Source organism: Canis lupus, chromosome 16 (genome assembly GCF_003254725.2).
Source record: "Canis lupus dingo isolate Sandy chromosome 16, ASM325472v2, whole genome shotgun sequence".
In the NCBI taxonomy this organism is placed as follows: domain Eukaryota; kingdom Metazoa; phylum Chordata; class Mammalia; order Carnivora; family Canidae; genus Canis; species Canis lupus.
The window spans coordinates 48,327,162-48,336,907 of record NC_064258.1 but is presented as its reverse complement, the minus strand read 5'-3'; the positions used below and the strand labels follow the sequence as shown (position 1 = coordinate 48,336,907).

The 9,746-nt window shown below is 41.5% G+C and overlaps 1 long non-coding RNA gene across 1 annotated transcript; it reads right to left on the bottom strand.

The window, feature by feature from the left end:
* Positions 1–3,452: 3,452 nt before the first annotated feature.
* Positions 3,453–9,481, bottom strand: LOC118351014 (uncharacterized). Its single transcript, XR_004805764.2, has 2 exons — positions 9,326–9,481; positions 3,453–3,904 (listed from the first exon to the last, which is right to left on the bottom strand). It is a non-coding gene; the product is annotated as an uncharacterized LOC118351014 (long non-coding RNA).
* Positions 9,482–9,746: the final 265 nt, after the last annotated feature.

The window sequence follows — 9,746 nt, the reverse complement described above, 5'->3', positions numbered from 1 at the left end:
CCACAATGAAGTTCTAAGGAAGCTCAGTAAGGCTGTTGGGGAGGGGTGGGTGGCGCTTAAAACCAGAGTCACCTGTCCCAAGAGTCTTGTGTCTACCAGAAACAGGCTTCCCTCAGGGTGCTTGCCATGCTCAGTCACGGGCTGGGAGCAACCTGTGGAAGACCGGTCCTCTGCAAGAATGTGGTGATGGATATCAGAATGTAACAGCTGGCACCATCAACCATTATGATCCCCGCCGAGAGATCTGAGGTGCATTTTCATGGTGGACTGTGCAGATATAGGGTTTCTCAAGCACAGACTATGAAACAAGTACGTTCAGATATTCAGAAGTAATAAAACTAGCTCACAAATATCTCCAGGGAACCAGGCTCTATAAACACTACATTAACAAAGAAACAAGTAGAACTTCTAAAATTGAAAAACTCTATAGCTGAAATTGGTTACTCAAATAGAGTTTAATAGCAGGCTAGAAAGATCTAAAGAGAAAATCACTGAACTGGATGTTAATCAGAAGAAATTGCCTAGAATGCAGGACAAAAGACAAAAAACTACGGAAAAAGAATAAAAGATATAAGAAGTAGAATAAAGTCAACTATATATTCAGCAAGAGTCTAGACAAAGAGGATAAAACAAATAACTAAAAGACAGTATTTGAAAGGATAATAACTAATAACTAATAAAAGACATAAATCCACAGATTTAAGAAGCTCATCAAATCCTGAGCAGGGAAAATAAAATAAAATCCGCATCTTGACACATCGAGTGAAACTGAGACAAAACAGAATAAATACATTTTTAAAAGCCTAAAACAATAACATTTTTTTAAATCTAAAGAGAAAAAATGTTTAAAGTAACCAGAGAAATCTCATTGGAAAGAGTTACATTCCAAGGAAGCGCTTCTGCGTTGCTGAGGGAAAATAAATGTCAGCCTAGAATTATGTCAGGAAGGAGGGCAAATGAAGACACTTTCAGACAAACAAAACAGAATGGTTACCCCCAGCAGAAGCTCACTAAAGTAAATTCTAAAGGATATACTTTTAAAAAGGCAAATGATCCCATTTCAAGGGCCACAGAGGAGGAAGAAAGGAAGAGAAAAGGATGGTATAAAATAAATGTTTGGATAAGTCTAATAAACTGCATTAACCAACAATAAAGATGCCTTTGGGAATTAAAAAACTGATAGAGGGGCACCTGGGTGGCTCAGTCAGTTAAGCATCTGCCTTTGGCTCAGGTCATGATCCCAGGGTCCTAGGATCGAGTCCTGCAACCGACTCCCTGCTCAGCAGGGAGTTTGCTTCTCCCTCTCCCTCTGTCCCTCCTCCCACTTGTACTTCCTCTCTCTCTCTTAAATAAACAAATAGTTACTTTTTTTTAAATGATAGAAACATAACTTGTATAATCCCTGTGTAGGGAAATTTGGCAATACCTACCAAAACTACAAATGTACATACTCTTTTTTTAAAAAAAGATTTTATTTATTTATTCATGAGAGACAGAGAGAGAGAGAGGGGCAAAGACACAGGCAGAGGGAGAAGCAGGCACCATGTAGGGAGCCCAACATGGGACTCGATCCCAGGACTCCAGGATCACACCCTGGGCCTAAGGCAGGTGCTCAACCGCTGAGCCACCCAAGGATCCCTAAATGTACATACTCTTGGATTGTGCAATTCTACCGGGAATTCTAGGAATTTACATACTTATTATAATTAGTCTACCCCATTGTTTTTACTGCAAATATGGATATTTTAGACATATGTACACTTAGTGGAATGAACAGAATTCTCAGAATTCTGAAATTGTGCAATTCTTACTAAATTCTTTGATCCTCGCTGACTTTGTGTTTACCCTCACTGGATTTATAACTACTTCTATTTCTAAATGTTTTACAATTGAATCACAATTTAAATGCATCCAGGAAATTATCTTATTTGGACATTCCATGAGACATTAATCTATGAAATAGCAAATTTTTTATGTTATAAACAAAATAGTCCCTAATTTCTGTGTTTTGATTGCAAAATATTCTCATGTTGAAGTGTTCTACATTTCTAAAGGTTTAGCGACTTGTTTGAATTCAAAATGAATTTTCCCTAGTAACAGTTTTATTAATGATGATTATGTTTAGAAATAATCTCAAGAAAATGGATTTAACCCACAACAAGTTGAAATGGTCCATACTTAAGATGCAACATACCAAAAGCAGCATTTACTATTGCTGGAAAATTGAGAAAGGGAGAACTATAAATCTTTTTCTACAATGTTGATGCCTCTGGAAAAGTGGGTAAAAGTGGTGCAGACACGATTAGGTGAGAAGACAAAAAGAGACTTTTGCAGAACTCCGGGCCCCTTGGAGGGCTTGAGAATTTTGTGGAAAATTTGTGATTTCCTTTTTTCCTGCAAAAATGTCTAAGAGCATAAGATTTTTGCTTGAAGTTATGATGACTGTTTCGTTGGTGCACAAACGGAACCTAAGAAAGAAGAAGGGAAATAACCATTTCTCAGGTAACCACGTAAGACCTGAGGGAGGAAAGAAGGAAGGAGGATGAAAATTAGTCTGTTCCCAAGAAAGCAATTGCATGAGATTAAATACACTGAATTGCAAAAGGTAAAAAACCAAAGTAAAGGAGATAGGGACAGGTCTGCCCCTGAGTAATTATTACCAGGCCTGGCTCTCAAGGAAACTCAGTAAATGTTTACGAAACAGCAAACCTGAACTGAACTCAGAGTGTAGGTAGGATGCCCTGGAGAAAAGTTAAGGAAAAAAAGAAAAGAAAATAGTTAAGGGGTAAATGTCAGTTACCCCTATGAACCGCCAGGTGGCAGCATCATCTCATGACCCCTCAGGTGTCCCAGGTAAAATCCCGGCGGGCAGGAGGAGGAGACAATCTACAAACACAGAATTTTTGTATTAACAGATGTTCATTAGTCATGTGTTCATAATTTGGGAAGAACCTGAATGGATCGCTCTCAGATCAAGTGAAGTACACAGCTGGAGGAGAGTAATCTTGGAATTTCGGTTCCAAACTCCCCCAACATATTTTGACCTGAAGTCATTGTTCTTAAAAAATTGTTCCCCCAAAACTACATTTCTAAACACTAGTGTCAAGTTAAAAACACATGCAATGGGACGCCTGGCTGGCTCAGTCGGTGGAGCACATGACCGCATGACTCTGGGTCTCTGGGTTGTGAGTTCAAGCCCTGTTTTGGGTATAGAGGTTACTTAAAAAAATAAAATCTTAACACACACACACACACAGAGAATGGGTAACATAGTAACAGTTTTGATAACCGATATTCAGAAACAATTATTGCTTCAAGATGTTACCTATCTAAGAATGGTAGCTGTGAACTGACCTATTTCCCCAAAATACAATTATTCAAGCTTCATTATTTCAGGCTGATTCACACATGAATATTCCTGCGTGTATTACTAAAATAAAAATCAAGTGAAACAGATTAAAAACTATATTTAATGGTCCCCAAAGAAACTCTTAAAAAAAAAAAAAACTCTCTGCCCATGCCAGAGAATGATACCAAATAGTTTGAAAGTTTAAAGCAAGTAAAGTAGAAGGTAAGACAAAATATTCTTAGAATGTGTTGACAAAGATTTGAATAAGCCCCTAAGAGGACAGGAAACAACTGAGAGATACGCTTTTTTTTTTGTATTTAATCTCTGGTTTATCTAAGTGCTGATTGCCAGATTGGGGTCAGGTTAGCGACTCTCCTCTCTGTGCTCGGAAGGTTCAGGACCTGCCTCTTCTGCGTTCCGTGGCTGACAACCATCCATCAGCGTGCTTCTGTTCATCTCCAGTTCGTCTCCAAAATTCTCCTCTTCGCGCAGATCCATCCTCCTTTACCAAGAATTAGTTCTCTGCTGAACATCTGCCACTGGGAACCTGTGGATCTTGGAATGCCCAAGAACAAGATAGAAGTCAGGTGTCATTTCCTTTTCATTGCTGTGTGAGATTTCACACAATAATTCTTTTTTTTTTTTTTAAGATTTTATTTATTTATTCATGAGAGACACAGAGAGAGAGAGAGGCAGAGACACAGGCAGAGGGAGAAGCAGGCTCCATTCAGGGAGCCTGATGTGGGACTCGATCCCGGGTCTCCAGAATCATGCCCTGAGCCAAAGCAGATGTTCAACCACTGAGCCACCCTGGTGCCCCTCACACAAGAATTCTAACACCTATGCATAAGTCATTAGCCTCACTGGAAACGCATTTGGTTACAATGGACTTGAGTCTCATACTCCTGACACTTTCTAAGAAGTAACACTAGGCACTGATCTTTGCAATAGTGAGTGCAGGGCCCTGGTATTTGTGATGTTTTATAAACATGCCTAAGATGAATGAGGGATGCAAGCACCCCAATTATTATCCTCAGTTCTACAAATTAATGTGGATAAGATGGGGTCAAAACCACAAGGAGATATCACCTCACTCCGGTGAGAATGGCCATCATCAGAAAGACAAGAGACGGACAAATGTGGGTGAGGATGTAGAGAAAAGAGAACCCTTGTGCACTGTTGGTGGAAATGGAAATTGGTGTAGCCCCTGGGGAAAACAGTATCGAGGTTCTTCAAAAAATTAAAAATAGAGCTACTATATGATCCAACAACCCCACCTGTGGGGATATACCCGTAGGAAACAAAAACACAATGTCAAAGAGATATCTGCACCCTCATGGCCATGGCAGCAATGAACATTTCCAAGAGCCAAAGCATGAGAACAGCCTAAGTATTCATCAAAGGATAAATGGAAAAAGAAGTGGATGTATATATATGATCTGACTTTATATGTGGGATCCAAACAAACAAACGAAAACTAATAGAAGAAGAGATCAGATTGGTGGTTACCAGGGGTGGGCAGGAGTGGGTATTGTCAAAATGGGACACCAGGTACAAACTGGGGGGCCTGGGTGGCTCAGTTGGTTAAGTGTCTGCCTTCAGCTCAGGTCATGATCTCAGGGTGCTAGGATCAAGCCCCACATTGGGCTACCGGCTCAGTGAGGGGTCTGCTTCTCCCTCTTACTCTGCCCCTCACCCTGATTGTGCTTTCTTTCTCTCTCTCTCTCTCTCTCTCTCAAATAAATAAGTAAAATCTTAAAAAAAAAAAAAGGTACAACTTCCAGATACAAGATAAATAAGTGCTAGGGATGAATGTACAACATGCTGACCATAGCTAACACTATGAGTATGATATAGAGGAAGACTGTTAAGATATAGTAAATTCTAAGATTTCTCACCACAAGAAGAAAATTTTTTTTCTTTTCCCTTTTTTTTTTTGTATCTATGAGGTGATGGATGTCAACCAAACTTATTGTGCCAATCCTTTCACAATATATGTGAGTCAAACCACGATGCTGTACACATTAGACATACGTGCTGTATGTCAACTATGTCTCCATAAAACTGGAAAAAATAAAACAAAGACACTATGGGTGTCCATGAAGTTAAAAATACCATTTATAAAAAAAATATCAGGATTTCCTTTGTTTTATTTACTATATGAAGCCTACTTTGAAGGGATGTTATTGAATATGCAGAAGGTAAGGGCAATATATTTGCAGCATTTAAATGATTGCTATTTACAAGATAGGCAATCTACATGGACTTCAAAATAGTCTGACATGGGGGCACTGTAAAGAATATTGGGTGATTTTGTGAATATTTAAAAAAATATATCCCTTAAAGTTAAAAGGGGGTGTTTAATAGAGCATGGGAAACCATGACTGCCATTGGAAGTAATTTGGGCTTTATCTGTTAAATTAGGCAACAAAGAGCCACTCAGATATTTTGAGAGAAAAATTCTATCATTTGTGTTGTAGGAAAATAACTCCCTGAAGGATGAATAGCTGAAGCTGAACGTAGGGAAGCAATGTAGGTGATGATGGGTCCCGGCTTTGCATTGTGACTGGGAATGGGGAGAAGGTGAAAAGCAAGGGGAACTCTGCAGGCAGTGGGTTTGGGGGTTTGGGAGTCAGGCATGAGGAGGGAAGGAAATTCACAATGCTTGAGTGACTTCACATCTCGGGTCACTAGGAAGATGATACAGTCTTAAAGGAGGGAGGGAAAAGTATGATCAGACAATGGATTGGCTGTGGGAGTTTCTAGCAAGACATGGCTATGAAGATGTTTACCCTTGGACAAGTCTGTGTAGACCTGGGGTCGGAGGGGTAAAATGAGGGCTCTAGATGCAGAATTCTTCAGCACAAAAGCCACAGTTGGGGCCATGAACATGGGAAATAGAAAGGATATATGAAGAAAAATACAGAACAAGAGTGCCAAGAAGGAACCTGGAGAGAGCATTTATGTTGGGGCAGAAGGAGGGGCAGAGGACCCAGGGGAAACCCCTGGTTGTTCACACCCAGAAAGAGGGGACAATCAGCAGGGTTCAAGGGCAGGGAACCCACAGTGGGAGCTTTCAAGGTGAGAGCTCGAGACTGCACCGTGTATTCGTTTGTTGAGGCTGCCATGACAAAGCACCGGGATGTTAGTACCACAGACCACATGACTTCAGTGACAGAAACTTATTTTCTGAAAGCTTGAAGTCCAGGATCCTGGTGTTGGCAGTGCTGGTTTCTTCTGAAGGCCTTTCTCCTTGGCTTGTAGATGGCCACCATCTCCCTGTGTCTTCTTCACATGGCCTTTCCTCTCGGTGTCTGTGTCCTGATCTCTTCTTCTATTAAGGACACCCTTCACAGCAAATTAGGGCTCATCCACATGACCTCATTTTACCTTAATTGTCTCTTTCTCCAAATACAGTCACATTTTGAGATTCGGGGGGTTAGGACTCTCACATGGGAATTTGAGGGGAGCACAATTCAGCCCATAGTAGGCTGTGAGGTCTGAAAACTCCTCACTGGTAAACTAAGGGTCATACAGGCATCATCCTGACCACAGCTAATCCTTACTGAGCACATACTGTATGCTGGGCCAAGTCTGAACACTTCACATGTATTAGCTCAGTTTATACTCTCAAAGGCCCTGTGAAGTAGGTACTACTATAATCACTTCTTTCCCAGAGAAAGAAATAGACATGCCACAGGGTAACTTGCCTAAGGTCACACAACTTGGCAGATTCCTTGGGCCTAGCTTCTGCTCATTGAATTTTGGTCAGTGAATTTCTTTTCTTTTCTTTTTTTAAAGATTTTATTTTTATTCATGAGAGAATCAGAGACATAAGCAGAGGGAGGAGAATCAGGCTTCCTGCAGGGAGCCCAATATAGGACTCCATCCCAGGACCCAGGGATCACACCCTGAGCTGAAGGCAGATGCTCAACCACTAAGCCACCCAGGTGTCCTGGTCTGTAAATTTCTAAGTTTGCTCTCAGCAGCAACAGAGATCTGCAAAAGTAGAGATGTTGCTGCCTACTAACTGGAGCAGAAGCATGTTTCCTCTGAGCTGGCATTGACTGCAGGCTTTCTCTGCAGTGGGAGGTGAATTCTGGTGGCCAGGAGCAGCGATGAGGACAAAGGAAAAGAAACAGTAACTAATAGCTGGTTACAATGCCCCAGATTGAAAAAATGCAAAGGAAGTGACCCTATGATGACTTCAAACTTATTACATCTGCTATGATTGTACATTGATCTAAGTTGTGCTTCTTACTTTTGGATTTGGGAGTTTTTTTTTTTTAACTTTTTTTTTATTTATTTATGATAGTCACACACACAGAGAGGGAGAAGCAGGCTCCATGCACCAGGAGCCCGACGTGGGATTCAATCCAGGGTCTCCAGGATCGCGCCCTGGGCCAAAGGCAAGCGCCAAACCACTGCGCCACCCAGCTTCTTACTTTTGGAATTGTAGTCCCAGAAAGTACGATAAAAGGCAGTGAGGAAATATTCAACACTGCATTTATATGCTCAAAATAAAAATTTTAAAAATCTGTAGGTTGTACAAATATCTTTTAATCTTGTATTTTCCATTGATTTTGGCTTTATTGGCTTTTTTTTTTAAGATTTTATTTATTTATTCATGAGAGACACAGAGAGAGAGAGAAGCAGAGGCACAGGCAGAGGGAGAAGCAGGCTCCATGCAAGGAGCCTGATACGGGACTTGATCCCAGGACTCCAGGATCATGCCCTGGGCCAAAGGCAGATGCTCAACCACTGAGCCACCCCAGGATCCCCCCCCCCTTTTTTTTAAAGCTTTATTGGCTTTTTAATCAGAGATAACTTTGTGATCTTCGGTTCCAAGTTAGATTTTACCATGAGAAGACTGAAGAGAAAGAAATAGTAAGATAGGCACACGGAGACGCTCATGCACATACGTGCACACACACAAGCTCAACAGATACACACGGAAATAAAGATGTGAGAGGAAAGGAAATAAAGTCAGGTTACTAAAATTAAATTTCAAGCAGCACCAGTCAGTGAGGGTCCCTAAGAAAAGCTTGGTCACTTTTATGTAGAAGAGAGATTCCCAAAACAATGGCACCAAAGACTGGAGAATGGCCCCAGAAAGGTCTTGGAGTGCTTCACTTTTGTAGATCTCCCTCCAGAACAGTCTGGAACAGGAAACCACAAGAAACTGGATGAAATTAACTGCCTGAGGGTGAAAGGGACTGCTTCTGTGAAAACTGAGAGGTGATCTGTGGCCTAGGCTCTGTCCACTGGCGAACATCTGGCCCACCACAGGTACAAGAGAAGACCCTTGACACCAGACCTTGGCAGTATCTGCAGACTGGTGTTGGGAGGCCTGTGCTCTCCTTGCTTCTTTGATTCGTTCATCATGGTCACATCTCATTGGGAGCATCTGATTGGCGGAGCCCAGTCCAGCACCACACCGGGAGCATCTGATTGGCTGGGCTAAGTTGACCTACTGCCAGTATTCTCATCCTGGTTCCTCTAGTGGGAAGAATTCCGAGCCTTCCATCAGGTCCCCCACACTTGGGCATACCCAAGCTTAGGAAGAGGATTTAGATGTTGGGAAAAAGAAAGCCCATTACAGTGTTTACACAGCTATTGTCAGAGACAGGGCACTGCTTGGAATCGTGAGATTTCTAAATTAGAAACTTAAAGAAATTAAATTTATTCAGTAAGGACAAAATATTTTATTTTTTTAAAATTTTTTATTTATTTTTATTTTTTTTTATTTTTTAAAAATTTTTATTTATTTATGATAGTCACAGAGAGAGAGAGAGAGAGAGGCAGAGACACAGGCAGAGGGAGAAGCAGGCTCCATGCACCAGGAGCCCGATGTGGGATTCGATCTCGGGGTTCCAGGATCGCGCCCTGGGCCAAAGGCAGACACCAAACCGCTGCACCACCCAGAGATCCCAGGACAAAATATTTTAAAATATACTCCAAGATTATATGAATTACCTTTTGGAGTGAGGAGCCAAACACAGAGGGGAGGGAAGGATGCAAAGACAGACAGGACTGTCAGAGCCTGGAAAAGAAAAGGGGAGAAGGGACAATGAACCAATTCCTGTGGCTCTCCTATGCTAGACACATTTAGATACAGTATCCCTGGGCTCCCTTCAGTTGCCTGAGGAAGATGCTTGTGTTTCATTGAAGGAATAAGGACTTTGGAGCTCAAAGAAAGGTGATTGTTAGGGTCATCCAGCTACTATGTGGTACAGCCGGCAATCCAGCAAAGATCTTTCTGGCTCCCAAAGTCTAGGCTTTCCCCTTGGGCTACTGCAGCATCATCTAATGCTCGTAAGGAAAGTTGCTGGACGTGCATACACAAAAAGAACACAGTCCAAAAAAGAGTGAGCAAAAGGAACACGCACACATTTCT